Source organism: Perca fluviatilis, chromosome 5, assembly GCF_010015445.1.
Source record: "Perca fluviatilis chromosome 5, GENO_Pfluv_1.0, whole genome shotgun sequence".
NCBI classification, from domain to species: domain Eukaryota; kingdom Metazoa; phylum Chordata; class Actinopteri; order Perciformes; family Percidae; genus Perca; species Perca fluviatilis.
Window position 1 is genome coordinate 1,460,245 of NC_053116.1, and position 23,558 is coordinate 1,483,802.

General features: G+C 42.9%; 1 pseudogene; it reads left to right on the forward strand.

The window, feature by feature from the left end:
- The first annotated feature begins 1,291 nt into the window (after positions 1 to 1,291).
- LOC120559415 lies at positions 1,292 to 2,232 on the forward strand (annotated as a pseudogene).
- The last annotated feature ends 21,326 nt before the right edge of the window (positions 2,233 to 23,558 follow it).

The window sequence follows — 23,558 nt, forward strand, 5'->3', positions numbered from 1 at the left end:
GTTCAGTTATCCCAGAATAGGTGACTGTCAGCCGGGGACAGTGCACCGCGAGCTGCCGGTCATTTCGGCGGAGATTACGGATAAGTAAGTAATGAAACGACTGGTTAAGAAAATAATTAATGTTAGTCCCTGTCGCTGCCATGTTGTGTGTGTCTCACAACAGATGATTTTATTCCTTTCTTGGGAATAGTGTTAATTTCATCAGACGAGACGAGACTAAATATGTTCGTCAACGACCTTTGTTTCCATGACTAGACGAGACGATGACGAGACTGCGCCAATGTCCAAAAACGCTGACTAAGACTAAATTAACATGCATTATTGTTGACAAAAAAAGACGAGACTAAAATGTTTTGCATAAAATAAAAACTAAGATAAAATCTCTCTTCATTTTCGTCTACAATCGCCTCTACTTTTTCATCATGCGATAGAATATTCAGCTACCGAGACCCGGTGCTACGGCACCGACAGGTGCCTTAACGACCGTTATCTACCGGACATAACCTGATTTTGGTGCCACTTAAATGCCTGCGCTTCTCTGTGATGCTCCTAAACGGACGTTGGAGTCAACCGAAACATCGCTGCACGGGACGCTAGTTAACACTACACTTGGCAGCAGGTAACGTTAGCCTACCGTTAGCTAGCAGTTTAATGCTGACAGCTAAACGGTGTAAAAGTTTGTCTCGCTATTTCACTGTGTAGGATTCCAACACGAGACGTACGACAGTCTGCAGCTGCCGTTGTCTGAAAAACAACACACATGTTGCGTTCACTTGAAATACGCCACGCCAGTGTCGTGCTGCATTTATTTTATTGTAAAATATCCTTTTTCCCCTGCAGTGGTTGTTTTTGTCGTTTAACAGGAATTTACTGGTGAAATAAGGAAGAGGCTCAATATTTGTATAAATTTATATAATTTATTTATTTTTAACTATTTGACTGAAATGGTTATCAGAAATAATTTATTTAAAAAAAGACTAAAATGTTTTGACTAAAACTTGACTAAAATGGCGAGACTTTTAGTCGACTAAAACTTGACTAAGATACCTTGAGTTCTCTTTTGACTAAAACTAGACTAAAATGACGAGACTTTTAGTCGACTAAAACTTGATTAACAAAAAATGTTGGCCTAAGACTAAATTAAAAATAGGTGACAAAATTAACACTACTTGGGAACAAACTTCCCACTATCACCGGTAGCCATGTTGTCACTTGCTGTTGCTGTTTCGTGTGTGCTATGCATATGTCAATGGTGCTATGCATGGATGTATTAAGAATAAAGGTGCTATGATGTTGTTGTTGTTGTCGCTTGCCATACTGCTATGTGAAACTAACGCTACGGAAGCTCTGGGGAGCCAAAAATGCGCCATTACACAAAAACTCGATTTACTTATTTTTTAAATCGCCCGCAACAAAAAATTCGAATTTAATCGATTTTTCGCCCAGGCCTACTGCAAAGGTATCTCCAGATTGCAACTGTGTGTCTTCGGAGGTATTTCCAGGTTGTGCTGTTACCCGCTCTGCCTCACGCAAGGAGGATGCAGGGAAAATGTTTGTTGGTGGTCTCAGCTGGGAAACGAGCAAGAAGGATCTTAAAGATTACTTCACTAAATTTGGCGAGGTGACAGATTGCACCATAAAGATGGACCAGCAGACAGGCCGGTCAAGGGGCTTTGGCTTCATTCTCTTTAAAGATGCAGCCAGTGCAGAAAAGGTTCTGGAACAGAAGGAGCACAAGCTAGATGGCAGAGTGATCGACCCAAAGAAAGCCATGGCCATGAAGAAGGATCCAGTCGAGAAAATCTTTGTGGGAGGTCTTAACCCTCAAAGGAAGTCATTCAGGAGTACTTTGGATCCTTTGGAGAGGTTGAGACCATTGAGCTTCCACAAGATCCAAGGACTGAAAACAGGAGGGGTTTCGTGGTCATCACATATAAAAAAGAATTCCTGTCAAGAAGGTTATGGAGAAGAAATACCACAATGTCGGTGGAAGGAAGTGTGAAATTAAAATAGCCCAGCCCAAAGAGGTCTACCGGCAGCAGCAGTATGGCGGCCATGGATACGGAGGACACGGCAGGGGCTGTGGAGGCCAGGGCCAGAACTGGAATCAAGGTTACAACTACTGGAATCAACCTGGATGCAGCCAGAACTATGGCTACGGACAGTCTGCCAGGGGACACGGGGCGACTGCTAAGAACCGGAATTGAGTTGTTTTTTTCCTCTCTTTTTGGGGAACTTTTTGAATAGGGTGGGCCAAATTTTGGGCTGAGGGTGGGACCCTCATTTTAAGGGGGGTGGGGGGGGGGGGGTGTTACGACCCCACCTCTGCAGTGCAGGGGAGGTTCCTCCTACAGGCAGAGGGTCATTAGTGATTGGAAGCACCTGGGCTCAGCATATTTAAGCTGCTTCTAACCACTCTGTTTTCTTTCTCTGCTCTTCCAGGTATGATCCTGTTATGTTTGTTCCTTTTATAGTCATTTACACACATACAGATTCACTCACCCATGCACTTTACATGCATCTTACATTATGACATTCTCACACCTCATTCCTTTTTCTTTGTTTAAAGTTAATGTCTTGGTTTACAGTAAAATATCTTTTTGATTGGCCTATACTTGTTGGTGTCCCCTAATTTTTTGCCACAGGCTGTGAGCCGGTTTGTGATAACACACGTATCCATTATAAGATTAACTGGAACCTGCGGTAAGAGATTGCGGGCGTAACAAGCTCGCTGACCGCGCTCTCAGTCACACACCGGCCATTTAGCAGGAGGAGGGGAGGGAGAACAATAAGCTGCAGGGCCTGGAGCTCTGTCGGGGCAGCAGCGTTTGGTAGTCCAGTCACCCAGAAAGGGTGAGTTTGCGCGGGTGTTGAGAACCGCGGGCTGCCGGCCGTGACGGAGCTCAATCGAGCTCACAGCAGGCCGGGGTCTGTGAAGGAGGACAGGCAGAGCGGCGATGTAGCAACCCAGGTAGCACCGGCCGCTGAAAATTTGCAATTAGCCATCCATTTTCATAAAACGGCCCATATTTGAGCTTTACATAGTTGATTTCTCGCATAAAAAAGTTTCAGAAGTGAATTTTGTAATGGAATAGCAGAGATCTGCGCGACCTAGATTCAGAAGACTACCTGATCTCAGGTCAGTTGTGTAGCCTATGTCAATCTTGGGCCGTGTCTGTTCTCTTAATACACCCACGGCCATGACAAAGGTACAGGTCTTGGGATGCTTACGTCAACTTCCAGCTTTGTTGAGATTCGCCCGTTTTCAGCGGCAGTTTCAAAATATGAGATTTTCATAGTAAAGGGGTGTCAATGGGATTTTGAGCTTCTATGTATGTCCTATTTATCCACCGAACTGTCGTTCTTCAACTATGACAAGGTAAAATCGGTTTTGCATTCTATCACCCCTTTAAGTAACCGTGACAGTAAACATTTATTTCACACCATTATTACGGTTCAACTTAGCAATTGATCAGCGGTTCACATGCATTCCAAACCGTGAGTGTTCAACTATGGTCCGTTACACCACTGTTGTCATGTCACGGATAACAGGCTATGCTACCGAGTTAACCGTCTGATGACAGCACGGTGGCTCAGTGGTTAGCACTTCTGCCTCACAGCAAGTTTCTGGGTTTGAATCCAGTGTGGAGTTTGCATGTTCTCCCCGTGTTTGCGTGGGTGTCCTCCGGGTGCTCCGGTTTCTTCCCACCATAAAGACATGCATACTAGGACTACAGTTGAAAATTAGCCGACTGGCTAACACTGGCGCATTTACAGAAATGTTGATTAATGTGCATTGTCCTAACCAAATAAACTACATAACAGGCTATGCTACATGTTTAATATTACCGAGTTATAGGTCGTATAACAGGCTATGCTACACGTTCAATATTAGCGAAACCAAACTTTCATGGCGAGTTCAGGGTCGGCTAACTGGCGTTCACATTTGTCCTGCGGGCACGAGAAAGTGAGACTTCGGCGTATTCTTGAAATGTTAAACGCCACTATGACACTAAGCACGGATATTTCCAACAGCAATATCCTCAGAATACAGAGGGGAGAACAACAAAACTTGGTCAGTTAAAATCTTCCTATGAATCAACTACCACGTTTTCTGTGAGATCTGTGACCCAGCGAGAGTGAAGCCTCTCTCCGAGTAGCCTTTATATTACTGGGCCTTGTTGTTTTTAAGGTCACTTTGTTTAATCAGGTTTTTCAGGCATGAAAACAAAAACAGTTTGCTTATTTAGTTTGTAACATTTTCTTCTTTAGGCATGAAAATCAATCAGTGAAGAATGTTCTCTTTTTGTTAATATTTCTTCTAAAACTATACTGTACATTTGTAAATTATATCATACATGTTGGAGCTGCTTAGGTTAAAAAAACAACCATTTTGGGGCAGACAGAGCCATTTCTTTTGTACTAGTTTGGAATGTATTTTAAAAATTTCTAACTTTAATGTATGTTACTCCTAAAGTTACAGTAGATTTTAGGCAACAGATTGCAGTCAAACATTTTTACCACTAGGCTTGAATGTCATTTTTATCTGACTCCCTTAAACTTGAATTAACCTAACAAACTTGTTGTCTGTAAGTTATAAGCAAGTTTAATACAAGTAAATTGCTTATCACCAATCGTTCTGGACCTTTGACCTTGACCTTTTGAATATAAAGTTTGAGAATCCCTGCTATAGTGTGTAGTTTCTGTCTCCCCCATGAGGAGAAACAACACTGTCCACGCGTCCACGGTCCTGTGACCCAAATCTGAAAAAGCTCAGCCGCGACCAGCGGACCTGACAAAATGGTGGAAGACGAGGAGATATGATGATGGTCTGGTAGCTAAGATAAGTGAAGCAGTATTTGCCAAACTCAGCTCCAGTCTGGATACGAAACCCCACCAGATAACTAAATCAGTGAGCTCAGTGGCCCTCATTTATCAACCTAACATAGAAACCAGCGCAGATATGAGCACAGAAATCGTATTACGACAGGCTTCATGTGTGATTCATGAAACGTTCGTATCACACCAATCGGAGCGTAAGAATGGTCGTACGTTGATAAATGCAGCAGCTGGAAACGATCATAATTTAAATATCACGCCCAAATATATTCTCTGTTTTGAGGCCTCGCCCCTACAATTTACGACATGGCGAGACGTAATCCGGCTGAGAAGCGGCACTTTTCAGAGGTGAAGACTGAAACCCTGATATCTCCGGTTCATTTGCACTAACGTGTGTACTATTTGGCAGCCTGAAAACTGGTATTAAAGGCTGTAGAAAGAATTCGGGATGAAAAGAGATCGCTGATGCGGTCAACAGTGTTGTCGTAGGAAATTGGACTCCAGCTGAAGTTTAGCCTGTTTAATTTATACATCCTTGACACATTTTCTATAGTCCTAATAGTAATATACAGGCTTCTATTGCAATCTCTTAGGCCTACATGGTGTACCTATATTTAAATAAACACACGGTAGCGGGGTTTATGCAGTGTCTTTTATTTTACTCGTGTTTTTTTTTCATGAGTCGAAGAAGAACGAGGCAACAGCTGTGACGGAGAGCCACCGAAATAACAAACAAGCCAAAATAACTCGGTCAATGGCAGAAAAAAATCGTTCACCACATAGAAATGAAAACCTGAAGAATAAATAAAAATGTTGTACATCGTCATGTTTCCTGTATTGAATATCATTGCCAAACATAACACTATAGGCTACCTTTTAAAAGCGAAGAATAATAATATCCTGTCTCCTTCGTATAGCCCCCAGTTGGGGCTGTGCTGGACACTGCTCTCTGGGCATCGGGTCATCTGGCTCCATCACTACATTTATGGCACCCAGTTTTCCTGCGAGATGTTGTGCAGAACACCAAAGGCTAAAACAATGTTGCAGTCTTTTTCTGCCGTGTATAGGGTCCCCCCCGCTGATGCAAGCCATCTGCCCTTAAACAATCCGTTGGAGCGCTCCACCGTGGCACGTGCACGTACGTGTGCACTACCGGCTCGCAGAGGTCTTCTAAAAGAGCCAGATCTGCCATTGCTGATAAGTGATCAACTGATGACTTCTCCTTCTCCTGTTAAACTGATTATATGCTGCACCAGTCCACACTGACTCGAAAACTTCCGTACACAAGTTCAGACCAGACGTGAGATTTTATCGCAGCCTACGCTCACGTTCAAATTGATAAATGCTGAGCTTTGCGTAGGAATCAGCGTACGCCCATCCTACGCCTATTTTAGGTCGTACGCACGTTTCATAAATGAGGGCCAGTGTGAGGAAAAGCTAAAAAGCATAAAAAGCAGTGCCGGAAATGGGTCAGAGTACCGGCACTTCTGTTGCCCCCCAGAGTACCGCCACCTCCTGCGGTGAGTAGGTACGTACCCCTAAACACCTGCGTAACGACGTCTCTCATAGCAGCTTAAGTGTGCATTCACACGGGCGCCCGGATAACTCAGTTGGTAGAGCGGGCGCCCTAGAGGTCCCCTAATCCCATACATCAGACCAGCAAGCAACGGCATTACATGGCGAGTTCTACTGAAGGGATGTTTGCGTTTGTGGCAGAAAAACATTCTGACAAGAAGATTGTAAAATAAGTAGAGAGCATGCGCAGCAGCAATACAGACTTTTGCTCCGTGCACCCCTTCACCACTTACTCAATAAGAAGCTACTCTTTTAATATCATCAGTTGCATGTTTTCATACAAAAGGAGGTGTTCTATGAAGTCACGATTATGTCATAAAACAAAAAAACATGCTCACGAGCAAATTATATCATTTCACACACGCAGGTGTAATCTTTCACGCACCGATTCAACAATCGAGAGTTGAACAGGCAGCTGCGAGCATTAAAACAAAACCTAGGGAGAAGGAAAGAATGGCCCCCGCATTTATAAAAACTAAGCAACATGTGTACAGAGCATCCACCGTGCGCCAGCGCTGGAAGGCATACATGTTCTCGCAGGTAAACTCTGCTCTCCAAGTTGATTTCTGCGCGTGTGAATGAAACTGGCGGCTGAAACCAAGGAGGCACTGGCCCTACTATGATTATTCACTTTCAAGGCGATCTAACCCACGGACCTCTGTAGTTTACCTTGATTGACAGCTGTTGGTTGCAAAATGCGAGCATTTGGCCGCAGTCTGGAGCCCTGCTGTCTGATCCGGTGCAGCAAAGTTATCTTACCTTCCAGTTTGGGGAGATTTTCTCAGACAGACCGGCACAGCTTTTACAGCCGGAGCCGAGTGGAGGCATGAGGTTTTTTAAAGGGTTTTGGAAGCTCAGTTTTGTATGATGATCTTTGGGGACCTGAAATAAATTGGATGATTTCATTATGGGGCGGCATCCTCATCAGAGTGATGTCAGCTAATTAGCAAAGTATCGTTGAGACTGATATTTAATGTGTGTCTGTCTGTGTTTCAGCTTTACCTCCAGACGTTCTGGAAGTGATTGTTGGTGAAGAGGAGCAGCAGGAGTGTAGCTCCAGTGTGGACCAGCAGGGGCCATTGCCCCCCCCACACATTAAAGAGGAACAGGAGGAACTGTGGAGCAGTCAGGAGGGAGAGCAGCTTCAAGGGCTGGAGGAGGCTGATATCACCAAGTTCCCATTCTCTCCTTTCCCTGTGAAGAGTGAAGATGATGAAGAGGAAGCTCAGTCCTCACAGCTTCATCAAAGACAAACTCAACACATGGAAACGGAAGTTGATGGAGAGGAAAGAAAAACATTCAGCTGCTCTGAGTGTGGGAAAAGATTTGGCTTCAAGGGAAGTCTGAAGAGACACATGATGACTCACACAGGAGAGAAACCTTTTAGCTGCTCAGTCTGTAAGAAATCTTTTACGCAGAGAGGAAGTTTACAGTCACACATGAGAACTCACACAAGAGAGAAACCTTTCAGCTGCTCTGAGTGTGGTAAAGCTTTCTCTGATAGTGGAAACCTGAAGAAACACATGAGTACTCACACAGGAGAAAAACCTTTCAGCTGCTCAGTCTGTAATAAACATTTTAGACAGAGAGAAAGTTTACGGTCACACATGGTAGTCCACACAGGAGAAAAACCTTTCAGCTGCTCAGTTTGTAAAAAATCTTTTACACAGAGTGGAAGTTTACAGTCACACATGGCTGTAGTCCACACAAGAGAGAAAAGATTCAGCTGCAGTGTTTGTAACAAAAGATTTGCCTGGCGTTCTGATGTCAAAACACATAAATGTGTTGGTCAGATGGAAACAGAAGCTGATGGAGAGGACTGTAGAGGACCAGAACCAGCCAGGAACTCACATCCACTTTTACAACCAGAGACTGAAGACCAGACTGGAGACTCTTCTGATCCTGAGACTGATGACAGTGCTGATTGGAAGGAGACCAGAGAACCTCAGTCAGCTTTAAACTCTCTGAAACATGATTCAAGGCGTAAGAAATTATTCAGCTGCTCGGAGTGTGGGAGAAGATTTGGCCGCAAGTCACATCTGAAGAGTCACATGATAAGTCACACAGGAGAGAAACGTTTCAGCTGCTCAATTTGTGATAAAAGATTTGGCTTCAAGACACATCTGAAGAGACACATGATAACTCACACAGGAGAAAAACCTTTTAGTTGCTCTGGGTGTGGTAAAGCTTTCTCTGATAGTGGAACCCTGAAGAGACACATGAGAACTCACACAGGAGAAAAACCTTTCAGCTGCTCAGTTTGTAACAGAAGATTTGCCCAGCGCTCTAAACTCAAAACACATAAATGTGTTGGTCCGATGGAAACAGAAGCTGGTGGAGAGGACTGTGGAGGACTAGAACCAGCCAGGAACTCACATCCACTGATCCTGAGACTGGTGACAGTGCTGATTGGAAGGAGACCAGAGAACCTCAGTCAGCTTTAAACTCTCTGAAAAATAACTGAAGTCCCGGTAAGTCGTACGACTGATACCGCTGGGAAAAAAACTGTTAAGGGGCTCTGAGTGTGGGAAAAGACTTGGCTGCAAGACACTTAAGTTTTACACGGTCAAAAAGAAGATTCTGTTCAGCTGCAGCGTTTGTGACCAAAGCTTCACCTGGTACAAGCAGCTCAGGAACCCTCAGTGTGTCGGCCGTCAGAGTCAAACTGAGGAGAACAGAGAGGCAGCTGAAGACACGGAATCAGAAGCTGATGGAGAGGACTGTGGAGGACCAGAACCACATCCACAGACACTTTCACAACCAGAGACTGAAGACAAGTCTGTCTCTGTCGATGGTATGAAATATAGCTTCTCTTAGTATGGGAAAAGATTCAACAACAGGCCAAATTTGAAGGTGCTCATGATCATTCACACGGAGGACAAGCCGCTCGGCTGCACGCTTTGCGGGAGCCGATATTCGGAGAGGAAAATGTTATTGTGTCACATGAAACTCCACAAGACCGAAGCCTTACAGCTGTTCAGGTTTTTCAGACCAAGACAAGATGTTTTTGGGAATATAAAAGGATCTAATTCCTGTAAGGGACAGGACAGCAAGAAACGCACGGAGTAACATTCACAAAGGAGCAGAAAGATGATGCCAACTTTCTGTCAGATGAGTGATGACCGTTTAATAAGCTATGTAACAATTAATCTGTATTTCAGAACTGCAACTTGTGAGTTAATCTGAGATCACAAATTTCTTTATATAGCACACATTTTTTGACGCGTGATTAACAGACGCACGTTCTGTGATTAGGGCCATACAGCTTTTCTATTATGGAATTATCTATTCACCTCAGTTATGTTTTGTATTCCCAGAAGTAACTTCATCATTACCACAACTGTATATATTTTATTTTGTACATATATTTAACTTCTGTACTATTTACTGTCCTAGATTTAAATTTTTACTTTGAATTTGTTTTTGTACATATTTAATAAGCATTGTTGGAGCGAGCCTATGATATAATGACTGCTACTTTGTGATTGTTGTGCACATGATAATAAATGACATTCCCTGCAGATAATGCGTGTGAATGCTAAAAACTGAAAATTGCTTTCACCAAACCCAGATCTTATAGCAGGTTCCAATTGGAGCATAATGGACGGGAGTTGAAAAAAATATATCCATATTTCTATGAGAATAGTTTCTGTTCTGCTTTCAGGGAGTCTGAAATAAACGTTCATGTAACTGGAATCCAGTTAATTCGGCTGCATATATTACTGAAATAGAAAATAGATTTCCTGCAGAATATAAGTGTGAATGCTGAAAAGCTAAACTGGATTGCTGTCTTCAATGTAAAAAGTAGAAGGTGAAGTAGTAAGAATAGTTGGAATAAGGATAAAACATCTAAGGTCTAAGGTCCAAGCACAGAGAAGATTTATCAGAAAGCACTTTAAGTTATAAGCAGATCACTAGTTTCCTGTTATTATACAGAGATGTTCACGTTACTGTATTGTGTCAACAGTTAAGTTATTTTTAATATTGGATGTGGCGTTTTGCGGGGTGTAAATGTTCCACCAAAACAAGTTCCTTCACTAGACTATTTAGCAGTGCCATCGTCGCTGCATCCGGAGCTCAGCGCCGCCCAAGACCGTTGGGATTGGTTTAAAGAAATGCAAACAACCCAGAGTGTTGTTTTCACCTGTCCAGAGGCCTGTACTACGAAGCAAGATTTGGCATTAACGAGGTAACTTCAAGTTCAACCCAGGGTTTTGTGTATCACGATGGTGGATCACTTGTTACCTGGTTAAATCACCGTGGTAACTTATGTTGGCGATTAGAGATCAACCGGTATAAAAGCACCGCCTACTGACCAATCAATACTCGATTGATAACGGCGTCACCGTTCTTAGAAGATCTGGTGGAGCTCAGTGCGCAGAGAGAGAATGCATCTGCATGCCTAAGACTAAGTTCATTTTGGGACATTCTGAAAAATCAGGTCCATCCTTAGTTTCCTGTTAACATATATCACCCAGCTTTCTAACAGTCCTGTTATGATAAAGTTACCATCTTGGGTTTTGGAGCAAGAGTGCAGGGGATCGGTAAATGCTGACTCAGCATTCACACAAGTAAGCAAAAATCCAGATGTTTTTTTAACACCTGCACTGCTTCGTACGTGGAGTTTGAGGCGTTGTGCATCTTTCAGTTGACAACAGGACACACTAACCGGATCTGCTGCGTCTGAGAGGAAGTTAACGTGTTTATTCGAGTTATTAAATATTTGATGTTTATTCATTTATTTGACTTGGTTGATGTAGTTTGTTAATCTGGTGATAAAATGAAGTATTCACAGATTGGTCAGATCTTATATGATATTAAACTGTCTAATAAAAACATTAACTTCATTTCAGACAAACAACAAAAACAGATTACTTATTAGTTTTACGCTGAGTCAAAAACTTGTATCTTCTGTTCAACACTTAAAGGTCCCATGACATGGTGCACTTTGGATGCTTTTATATAGGCCTTAGTGGTCCCCTAATACTGTATCTGAAGTCTCTTTTATATAGGCCTTAGTGGTCCCCTAATACTGTATCTGGAGTCTCTTTTATATAGGCCTTAGTGGTCCCCTAATACTGTATCTGGAGTCTCTTTTATATAGACCTTAGTGGTCCCTTAATACTGTATCTGAAGTCTCTTTTATATAGGCCTTAGTGGTTCCGTAATACTGTATCTGAAGTCTCTTTTATATAGGCCTTAGTGGTCCCCTAATACTGTATCTGAAGTCTCTTTTATATAGGCCTTAGTGGTCCCCTAATACTGTATCTGAAGTCTCTTTTATATAGACCTCAGTGGTCCCCTAATACTGTATCTGCAGTCTCTTTCATATAGACCTCAGTGGTCCCCTAATACTGTATCTGCAGTCTCTTTCATATAGGCCTTAGTGGTCCCCTAATACTGTATCTGAAGTCTCTTTTATATAGACCTCAGTGGTCCCCTAATACTGTATCTGCAGTCTCTTTCATATAGACCTTAGTGGTCCCCTAATACTGTATCTGAAGTCTCTTTTATATAGGCCTTAGTGGTCTCCTAATACTGTATCTGAAGTCTCTTTCATATAGACCTTAGTGGTCCCCTAATACTGTATCTGCAGTCTCTTTTATATAGACCTTAGTGGTCCCCTAATACTGTATCTGAAGTCTCTTTCCCGAAATTCAGCCTTGGTGCAGAATTACAGCCACTAGAGCCAGTCCCACAATGAACTTTCCTTAGTATGTGCCATTTCTGTGTCTGTAGCTATTGAGGAGGAGGGGGGGGTATTGAGGAGGAGAGAAGGAGGGCAAGGTGGAGGGTGGGGGTTGGGGCTGGGGAAACGTATATTAATGTTAAAAAAAACTCATAATGTGACATTTTCATGGCATGGGACCTTTAAAGGAAATGGAAACAAACTACCATCATCTTTTGAATTTGGTTAATTGTTTCTCAGAGCTCTGACATTTCTTCAAAATATTTGTCTTTCCTCAAAATTTTATTTTAGGACCAGAATGATTTTAGGACCAGAACAAGCCAGGACTGATGACAGTGCTGATTGGAAGGAGACCAGAGAACCTCAGTCAGATTTAAATTCTGAATAATACTGAAGTCCTGGTAAGTCGTACGACTGATACTGCTGGGAAAAAACTGATAAGGGGCTCTGAGTGTTGGCAAGGACTTGGCTGCAAAAAATCTCTACGATGGCGTAAAACAATGATTTTTGCATCATTGGAAGATTGTTTGCCCAGAGGCAATGGACTACAGCCAGTAGCCCATAGGGGGTTGGACTGTCGTCTTTACATGAAGCTTTCCAAAGCAAAATGAGCGTCAGCCATCTTGAATCTTCGCTACTGGCTTCTCAGCAGAAAACTTTTACAGTAATTATGTGCATTCAAACTACCGCACATGTGTACCACCGGAAAACATTGGTAAAGATCGGAGAATATGAGGGAAACTTTATTACAGACGGAATACTCGACACACTGCGTGAGCTTCGCCTGCAATGGAGACGAGCGCATCGGCCTGCGGTGTCGCCAGATGCCACTAGCCGGGTAAGGGGACATCCTCAGTGGTGAAACGCAGAACGAGGGCTGGACAAGGCTGGACTATGAGCTAGCTAGGTGGAAAGCTAACGCTAGCCGGCCACCTGTTCCATCAATCCTGCTTGCAAGTGTCCGCTTATTAGACAACAAACTGGACTACATCCAACTTCAACGAAACCCCCAACGCGAGTTCAGAGACTGCTGTGTTTTTGTTGTTGTGGAAACATGGCTGAACAACAGTGTACTGGACTATCCAGCTACCAGGCCTGCTGCTCTGTCGCAGGGTAAGACAAGTGCAGGTGGGCTGTGTTAACACGGACTGGTGCTTGTATGCAACTAACTGCTTACTGCTGGTGGAGTTTGTGACTGTTAAATGCCGAGCATTCTACATTCCACGCAAATTTATGGCTGTTTTTATTCTCAGTGTTTTACAGCCCACCGAGCACTAATGCTAGTATACGTTAGCTGAACTTTACAGAGCCTGTGCACTAAATATAGCCTCTTTCTTATGTCATTTTTATATATTGTCGTTTTTATATATTTTAAATGTGTAACACCACTTGAGCCACGGTGAAACGTTGTTTTGTGTATATGGTTGAAATGACAATAAAACACTTGAGCAGTGAAGCAAGTGCATTGTGGGATTTGGTGTCTTTCATCCATTGGCCTAGAAGCCACCTATTTCTAAAATGTTTTCACATTTCTGCTACATAAGTGACCCAATTTAAAGATATATTTAAAGATATATATATATATATATATATATATATATACATATATATATATATATATATATATATATATATATTTCCAACGGTGAAATATCCCTTTAAGTCTTACACGCAGCGTTTGTGACCAAAGTTTCACCTGGTACAAACAGCTCAGGAACCATCAGTGTGTCGGCCATCAGAGTCAAACTGAGGAGAACAGAGAGGCAGCTGAAGACACGGAATCAGAAGCTGATGGAGAGGGCTGTGGAGGACCAGAACCACATCCACAGACACTTTCACAACCAGAGACTGAAGACAAGTCTGTCTCTGTCAATACTATGATATATAGCTGCTCTCAGTGTGGGAAAAGATTCGACAACAGGCCAAATCTGAAGGTGCACATGATCACATGACTGTACTTGTGAGTAGTTGGCACTAGTCTCTATACACGTTCTAAACAGTTACAAACAAGTACAGACACAGGGATGACTAGTTTGCCACGTGGTTTTGCAGATAGTGAAAAGGGTTAAAGGGTATTCAACCATTCATATACCATTCAACCCCTATGTCCCCATGTTTTTGTGTCTAAATGACTGATGGGAACAACAATCTCTGACCAGGTCCAGTATTAAGCGAGATCACTGCAGTTGGCAGCAGCGAAACAAGCTACAATGTAAGATGACAGAGCAATTGTGCAGTTTGTATTTACCTTCACTAAAGTGCTCGTTTTGCCGCTGATGGTAGTGTCTTGACAACATTATGCCTCATTATTACATTGCCTCATTTACATATTTAAAAATGGACATTTCAGAGAACGTTGAATAGAAAAAGAAATGTGTCTTAATGTCCGTAATCAGATGGGGAAGTTTGATGGTGTTGAACGGCTGCTGTGTGTTTTAGAAACCAGCAGGTGTCACTGTGTCTCTGTGTCTGAGCTTCATACGGCTTCATTCAGACATCACTAACTTCAACATGTGAAGACAGAAAGCAGTCATTTTAATGACAATTATCAAAGTGTTGTCAATCTGTTGTTTCTCAATATGCAACCACACAGCCCGTAGCAGAAAACACCGTCCAAATCCCCCCCAAAAAAACATTTGCCGATCAATCAATCGATCAAGTTACTCTTCCATCATTTCCTTAATGAAATAATTTGTTCATGTATTCATTCTGTTACTGATATTTTAACTAGATATCTGATTCTAGCAGCGTTCCAGCTGTAATATTATTTATTTAAACACAGAAGAGTTTAAATGTTGGTTAAAGTGATGGTTCGGAGTAATTTCACCCTAGGGTCCTTTGCACCATGACCTCGAGCCAAACACCCCCCAGAAGCTTTTTTCACCTGGGTCTAACATTGGGAGAGTTAGCGTAGAGTAGCGTTATCAGCTGAATAGCTTAGTGCAGGGGCTAATGGACCCACGTTTGTATCTTGTAAGTTACCCCACTAATAATGCCCGAAATGATACCAAACGTCTACAAGTAGTACAAATAGGTTATGCTCTCATAAAACGATAGATTGGAAAGTTTGTAAGTACACAGAGGTAAGGTGCTCCTTTTCTAATGGCATTTTTTTCCCTTACATTACTTTTATACTTTAAAGGTCCCATGGCATGAAAATTTCACTTTATGAGGTTTTTTAACATTAATATGAGTTCCCCCAGCCTGTCTATGGTCCCCCAGTGGCTAGAAATGGTGATAGGTGTAAACCGAGCCCTGGGTATCCTGCTCTGTCTTTGAGAAAATGAAAGCTCAGATGAGCTGTTTTGGAATCTGCTTGTTATGAGGTCATAACAAGCAAGGTTACCTCCCCTTTCTCTGCTTTGCCCGCCCAGAGAATTTGGCCAACCTATGAGAGAGAGACATCATGGCTTTCAAACGAGAAAAGTGGCAGTTGGTCAAGGCCACACCCCCACCATCCACCTTGCCACTCCCTGAATACTTTTGACACCTCTGATGTCGACATTTCAGTGTTTCCTCTATGTTGATAGCATAGTGGCGGTGCGCTACGGTAAAATTTCCAGCACCACGATATCAGAAATAGGGCAGACGCACAACAGGGTTTTGCTACTGTATGTACACCACGCACCACCGTTCCTTCGGCTGTTTATGAAAAGTCATAAAGTCTCTCTCCCCCTAGTGGGAGCAGAGCAACTGGAACAGTGACAGGACGTCATCACTCGTGAAGTCATGGTAACCAAATAAACAACAGGGCGAGTACTACTTCACTCAATAAGTGATAATCAGCGATGAAACCCGCGACATGAAATCTCCTGGTCTCCCTGTTCCTCAGTTCTTTCTGTCTCCTTTGCCTGTGGCATGGTGATGTTAGTATTTCCATAGGCACCCATTCTTATAAAGATGTTACCAAATTGTCTTGATATGAGGACTTATTGTACTTACATGGCGTTTTGGTGTAGGCCTACTGATAAGGGATCTTATGTCTGTTTTTCTTTTCTCTGTCATTTTGTCTGGACAACAACAACACAAATCTTTAACGTCAAATGTCTAAATATGAGTTAGGTTCATAGGTTCACCACACAGTCATATTATAATTATAAAACGATCTTGTGTCCTCCACATAAATATTAGGTTTCATCTGGGACAGAGGATATATATTTAACTGCAGCAAACCCACTGATCAGCCACTTCAAACACAACTGTAGATCTCCAATATTAACCCTAATATCAGTTCACACACATAACGTTTGGCTGTGGTAACGTTAGTTATAGTGGGTGCATTTCTATCCAACAAGGTATTAAACGAGCTAGGTAACGTTACATTATATTACACTAACATAGCAAACTTTTTTGTCATGACTAATTCATTAATTACTCAGCATCATTTCTATTTGAGAAAAGACTTCATCCGATGTTTAATGTGAATAAAACAGCCTTGAACCGCCTACTTACTATATTCCTGTTACTACCTGATGAGACTGTGAGTCTGGTGCAGATCCTTACATACAGCAGGCAGTGACCCAAACCACTGTGAGGCAAGGGAGGGGGGACTCAAAATGTTTCTAAACTTAAAAGGCATTTTTGGGGTTTGTATTGTTTTACTACTTACATAGATATTTTAAGTATACATCATCATGCTTCCTTCTTCCTGCTTTTGTAAGTGCTTCTTACAGTGCAGACACTCTACTGCTTGCTCCTGCTTGCATATTTCTGCTGATAATCTTGCTTTTCGTCTGAGAGAAACTATGAGCAGCGGCTCTTGGATACTTATAAATCACTGGACTATAAATTTTTTGTAGACATAGTAGGCTATTGTCATATTTGAACATTTTTCTGCATGAGCAAGGCCTACCAATAGCTCAAGCCTGTCCTAAAGTGACTGTAGCTAAAGCTAATTAGCAGCAAGATGCCTCCCTTCTCCATGGAGGACTACTACAAACTCCTTCAGAAGATTGCAGTTCTGGAAACCAAAATTTACCGGTTAGAAGTAAACGTGGAAGTGAACGGATCATGTGGAAATGACTAACACACGGCTAACTAGCACCAGCAAGACCACAAAGAAACAGGAGGGCTGTGGAATGGTTGATAAATCAACAAGTGGTAGTCCTCCCTGGAACTCTTTTGGTGCAAAGCCTAAGAGTAAATAATTTTCCTGGGAAATGGGAGTACGACTAACGGGCAGGGCACAGCGTCCTGAGATTTGTGATACGACCAGCTGGCCTGCATTATCATCCAGGCAGAGTGCCTCTTCAACCCCTGTACTTAGTAGGACACAGCCGTGGACAGCTGCAAAAGGGAAAATCAGCAACAAAATGCCTCCCCAACAACTGAGTGTGCAGGTGGAGAACAGATTTGTTCCTCTGCTGCAGGACCCTGGACATGACCTGGATTACGTCTCATCGTCACACAGCAGGGTAAGGACTGAGAGCAATTCTAAAAGTAAAAAGCTACAGGGAAAGCTAATGACTGGGTCCCAAACTCTGATTGTGGGTGACTCTGCAGTGAAAGATATAAAAAGCAGTAAAAACACCAAAATACTAATAAAAAATTATGTTTTCCCAAAGACATAGTGTCTGACCTGGCCCAAATAATCCAGGATATTGTAACAGCACACCCAACTGTGAAGAACATTATACTGCATATAGGGTCAAATGATGTTGTAAAGCAAGAGTCTGAAGTGCTGAATCGTGACTTTATGAATCTGCTTAACACAGTCAGCTCCCTAAACGCAAAGGTGTTTATCAGTGGCCCTATACCGCCAGAGGAGCTGAGAGATTCAGCAGACTGCTGGCACTGAACAGATGGCTTTCAACTGCATGTACCAACCATTCTCTGCAGTTCATTGACAACTTTAACATTTTCTGGGGCTGCAGACATCTTTTTAAAGCAGTTGGACTCTTCATTAACAAGCCAGGAGGAAAGCTGTTCACCTCTAGCCTACTTTACTTTCTGCGCCACACATCTGCTCCCTTGGCCAAGGACATGAGACAAGATGAACCAAAACAAGAGGAAGACACAACAAAGTGCAGCAGGGACCCACCATAGCCCCCACCTGAGCAAAGATTTGACCATGCGAGACCAAAGAGCGGAGATAAGAAATCTCAACTCCCCTTCCGGGTTACCGGCGGACACCGCTCCTTGCAACCGTGCATTCGCGCGGCACTCAGACACTGCAAATCGTCAACAATGAAAAGGGAACTCCCGCCGAGTTCAACGATAGCTCACACAAGACTTTACGTCATACGGTTCATTAGCTGTGAAAAGGGGCGTGGCAAAAGCATAGGGGGCGGGTCAAACCATCACCAATTAAAAAGGAACTCTCTGCTGAGTTCAATTATACCTCACACAAGACTCTACCTTAGATGGGTAAGGTTTTATGAAAGGGGGGGTGGCTTAAGCATAGGGGGTGGGCCAAACCATCACCAATGAATAAGGAAGTCTCTGCTGAGTTCAATGATATCTCACACAAGGGTCTACATGAAACGGGTCATTAGTTATAAAAGGGGGCGTGGCTAAAGCATAGGGGTGGGCCAAATCATCACCAATGAAGAAGGAACTCTCTGCTGAGTTCATTGATACCTCACACAAGGGTCAACCTTAAATTTTTCAAATGTTATGAAAGGGGGCGTGGCAAACCATCACCAGTTAAAAAGGAAGTCTGTGCTGAGTTCAATGATACCTCACATAAGACTCTACCTTAAATGGGTCAAAAGTTATGAAAGGTGGCGTGGCTTAACCATAGGGGGCGGGTCAAACCATCACCAATTAAAAGGAACTCTCTGCTGAGTTCAATTATACCTCACACAAGACTCTACCTTAGATGGGTAAGGTTTTATGAAAGGGGGGGTGGCTTAAGCATAGGGGGTGGGCCAAACCATCACCAATGAATAAGGAAGTCTGTGCTGAGTTCAATGATATCTCACACAAGGGTCTACATGAAATGGGTCATTACTTATAAATGGGGGCGTGGCTAAGCACAGAGGGGCGGGCCAAACCATGACCAATGTATAAGGAACTCTCTGCTGAGTTCATTGATACCTCACATAAGACTCTACCTTAAACGGGTCAACAGTTATGAAAGGGGGCGTGGCTTAAGCATAGTGGGCGGTCCAAACCATAACCAATGAATAAGGAAGTCTCTGCTGAGTTCAATGATACCTCACACAAGGGTATACCTTAAACGGTTTCAATGTTATGAAAGGGGGCGTGGCCTGAGGAAGTGGGCGTGGTTAAAGTATAGGGGGCTGCTCAGTATCACACGTAGACCACACATAAGTTTCATGTAAATCGGATGATGTTTGTCATATAAGGCACATTTCCTGTTGCCAGCGGGGGGCGCTATGACCAAAAGTCAATTTTGGCCTGTAGGTGTCCTCAGGGCTGGACCCTTGTCAATCGTGAGAAATTTCGGGCAGATACGACAACGTACACTCAAGTTACAACAACTTCTTTGTTCATCGCTAAACACTCAAAATGGCCGCCACGCCCACATCATCTGACAAAAAGTTTTTCTTTTAATAACTTTTCATCGTTAAGGTGTTGGGATGGTACAGACCAAATTTGAAGTCCATCGGATGAAATCTCTAGGAGGAGTTTGTTAAAGTATAGCACCTTGACTTTCAGGCCTTCTTCCTGTTGCCACTAGGGGGCGCTATGACTTTAAGTAAATATCGGCCTTTATTTGTCCTCAGGGTTGGACTCTTATGAATCCTGAAAAGTTTCGAGGTAATCGGACCAAGGGGGTAAGCTTCGCTTCAGAACTCGAACCTCCGATGGCGCCATTTTGTTGCTACAAAGGTATCACCTCTTGTTAGCATTCCACTGACCGCCTTTTTTTTTTTACGTCACTTGACTGCGAATAACTTTACATCTGAAGCGTTTAAAGACTCTATTTGTCCGTTGTTTAGTTCTAAAGAAACACGACAATGTATAAAAGGCTCCATTACCTTGTAGCTCACGTTATGGCTCCGTAGCAGACGTTTTTGTAAAAATAGGCTTACGATTGTGTCATAACCAAGTGCTTACTGTCGCACAGTAGAGGAATTACCGTATAGTACAGGAGAAGCTTGCAGGCAGTTTCGACTTACATTAGCTGTTTAGGTTTAATTGCTAATGTTAACTAGCATGTTATTTAGCAATAATTAGCCTGTGCTTATGTTATCTCCTTACATATACCTACACTCTCCGTCTCTGTAAGATTGGGAATGATTGAGATTTCTCTTGGCACAGCTACCAGAAGACTTACAACTTTCAGACAGGCTGCTCACGTCACATTTACGTTGTCTCCGTCAGTTGGAGGCTGCGCAGTAAAGCAAGAGATCACCGGAAAAGTGCTTCTAATATCCTTCACTGGTCTCCGTCCAGAGCAATGGGGTCTGTTGGTCCATTATATACTGTCTATGAATCGGACAATGTACACTCGAGTTACACCCACTTCCTGTTTCGGTGGCGAAACGCACAAAATGGCCGACCCGCCACGGCCACGTCCTATGACGAAAAGTTTTTCTTTTAACAACTTTTCATCTTTAACTTCTTAAGATGGCACAGACCAAGTTTGAAGTTGATCGGATGAAATCTCTAGGAGGAGTACGTTAAAGTACGACATGTGGAAATGGCCAAAATCGCACTAATTTCGAACATTTAATTCAAAATGGCGGACTTCCTGTTGGGTTTAGGGTATGGCTCTAATGAAGTTTTTTGTACATCTTGACATGTTACATATGTGTACCATGTTTCGTGAGTCTACGTTAAACGCACTGCAGGGGCTCAATTTTCTTAACTTTCTAGGGGGCGCTAGCGAGCCATTTTTGTGCGCCTATTCTCGAAACCCTTAAAATACATAAATTTTCACCAGACGTGATGCGACCGCCAAATTTGGTGAGTTTTTGAATATATTAAGCCCCTCAAAAAGCCAATTCATTTGACGGGAAAATAATAATAGAAAGAAAGAAACAATAATTCCTTCAGTTTCAATAGGGCCTTCGCCACTGTCGGCGCTCGGGCCCTAATTATTGTATGTAATACTGGCAGCTAGCGGTTAAAATAGTTACTGCACTACCAATTCAAAATACTGGAGAGTCGTTTCCCCCGCCCCCTCCTGCCCAGACTCGAAGTTCACAGGGGTTGCCAGGCTGAGACCGCAGAATTCACAACAATGTTGCTAGACGCTTTTCTCACATAGCCAGATATTACTCCACAGCACAGCAGAGCATAGATATATATGACAGCAGAGTAGCTAACGTTAGATGCTAGTCTCACATAGCCAGACATTACTTCACAGCACAGCAGAGTAGCTAACGTTAGATGCTGGCTATATTGACAGTCATAAAAGCCCGTGCTCACTCGGAGCTCTGTAAGCAACTGACAGACACACTTTTTCGGCTTAAAATTACAGTATGAACCGCTAAAAACACAACAGCTTCACCGTCCTCTCCACACGCCAGTCAGGCACACTTCCTCGGCTTAGAATTATAATAGAAACCGCTAAAAATACCACCACCATGCCGACTGAACAGCCCGGTCTCATGGCAGTTTGTGTAAATGTGACGTTATTTTAATCTATTGATACGTGTTCACAGAGACGTTTTTGTCGGTTTTTACGTGGCGGACAACACGAATCGGCCGCCTCCCGGCCGCCTCCCGGCCGCCTCCCGGCCGCCTCATCCAGCGCGTCCCCAGCGGGCCGCCTCGCGGGTGTGACAAGTTGTATATAACAACGTATTCAGACATACAATTTATTTTGAGTTAAACATAGTATATATTTTCAAAATATGTAATTTCATTTATATGCAGATAGCTAATTCAGATCCTTATCTGTGTGGTTTAATGATTCGTCGATGTGTTGGTAATGCCTAGGGGCTCCAGTAGGGGGATCGCGCTCCTCTTCCTCATTCAATACAGACGAGTGAAGGAAAGAGCTGCGTGTGTGTTTTTCTCATCCTTCTCCCATTACTATTCCCCTTTTTAAGGTAATTAGCGTTTGCAAAGCACTGTATACTTATGAACACATGCTGATAGTATTTTTCTTTATGTTACTGTGGTTTTAAATGCATGGAAAAGACGTTTTGTTGGACTTATTTGTTATTGAATTTCTTGCTAACTCAGACATGTGCTAGCTAGCCGGATACCCTCGTGCGCCGTGGAGTCTGAGTGTTGACGTTGGTGTTTGGCTCGCGTTGCCGTTTCATTTGTATATGTGTATATTTGTGTCTGCTTCACGTCATAATGACAAAAATTGAATGCATCTTATTAGTCAAAGGTTCCATGATGGTTTGGCTTGTTGGAGATGTAATTTGCATGTCATGTTTGTTTGGTTGAAGCAGTAGTTTGGATGATTTGGAGCATGTTGGGGATGCATTCATGGTGCCTGTGGTCCTGGAGCTGAGTGTGCGCATATATACATTATATATACATTTGTCTGTTGTTTGGAATGTATTCAATACAGACGAGTGAAGGAAAGAGCTGCGTGTGTGTTTTTCTCATCCTTCTCCTGTTACTATTCCCCTTTTTAAGGGTACAACACGGGCGCCTCCCAGCTTATGGAACTTCCTTTTCGGCCGCCTCCCGGCGTCCTTTCCCCGAGAAAATAACGTGACATTCGGCGTCCTTTCCCCGAGAAAATAATGTGACATTTACACGTAAAAAACGAGAAAAACGTCTCCGTGAACACGTATCAATAGATTACGAATAACGTTGATATTTACACGAACTGCCGTGAGAACGGGTTGGAACTACACGTTGTAAACAGCCATGGCCCGCTTGCCTGGTCCTCCCGGTAACGTTAGCAGGGTTAGCATGGCGGCGTTAGCCAGGACCAGTCGGGATCACTTTACTGGCTATGTCTCAATTGTTTTTGCGAGTAACCAACTCGGGTACTCTAGCTATATAATTCAATGTGAGTACACAAATGTTGAAATGACCTAAAATGCCCGTCCCTAGTGGCTGTGATAAATTAGCCTGAAGCTATGCTTACCTGTTCAGGAGGAAATAAGCCAATTCTGCGTCCTTTTGGGATCTAAGCTGTCTCCATCTTTCAAATACATCTCCAATATTTACCTCTCTGGTCACGCAACTGTTTTTTTAGGTCGGGTAGAATCTATCTCCATTTATCCTGTTCGTTTGTTTGCTGCTTTCATGTCTGTACTACCGTTATAGCTGTAGCACGCTGGGTTTACGTTTTTATAGGTATATCTGGCAACCCAGCCTGGCTGTCAAACTGGGCCGTTGATAACAACACACAGATCAAAACATAAACAGAAATTCCGTCACGGAATGTAAATTTCAAAAAGAAAAAATACTGACATTAGCATTGTTGTCAGAAAAGATAGTATTTCAGCTTAACATGTTTCCTTAATATCTGATGAGGCATTGGTGTCATTTTTGCATTTATTAGAGTACAAATATTACATATTGGACCTTTAACTGCAAACTTTGCAAATTTAGCATCCATTCCTCG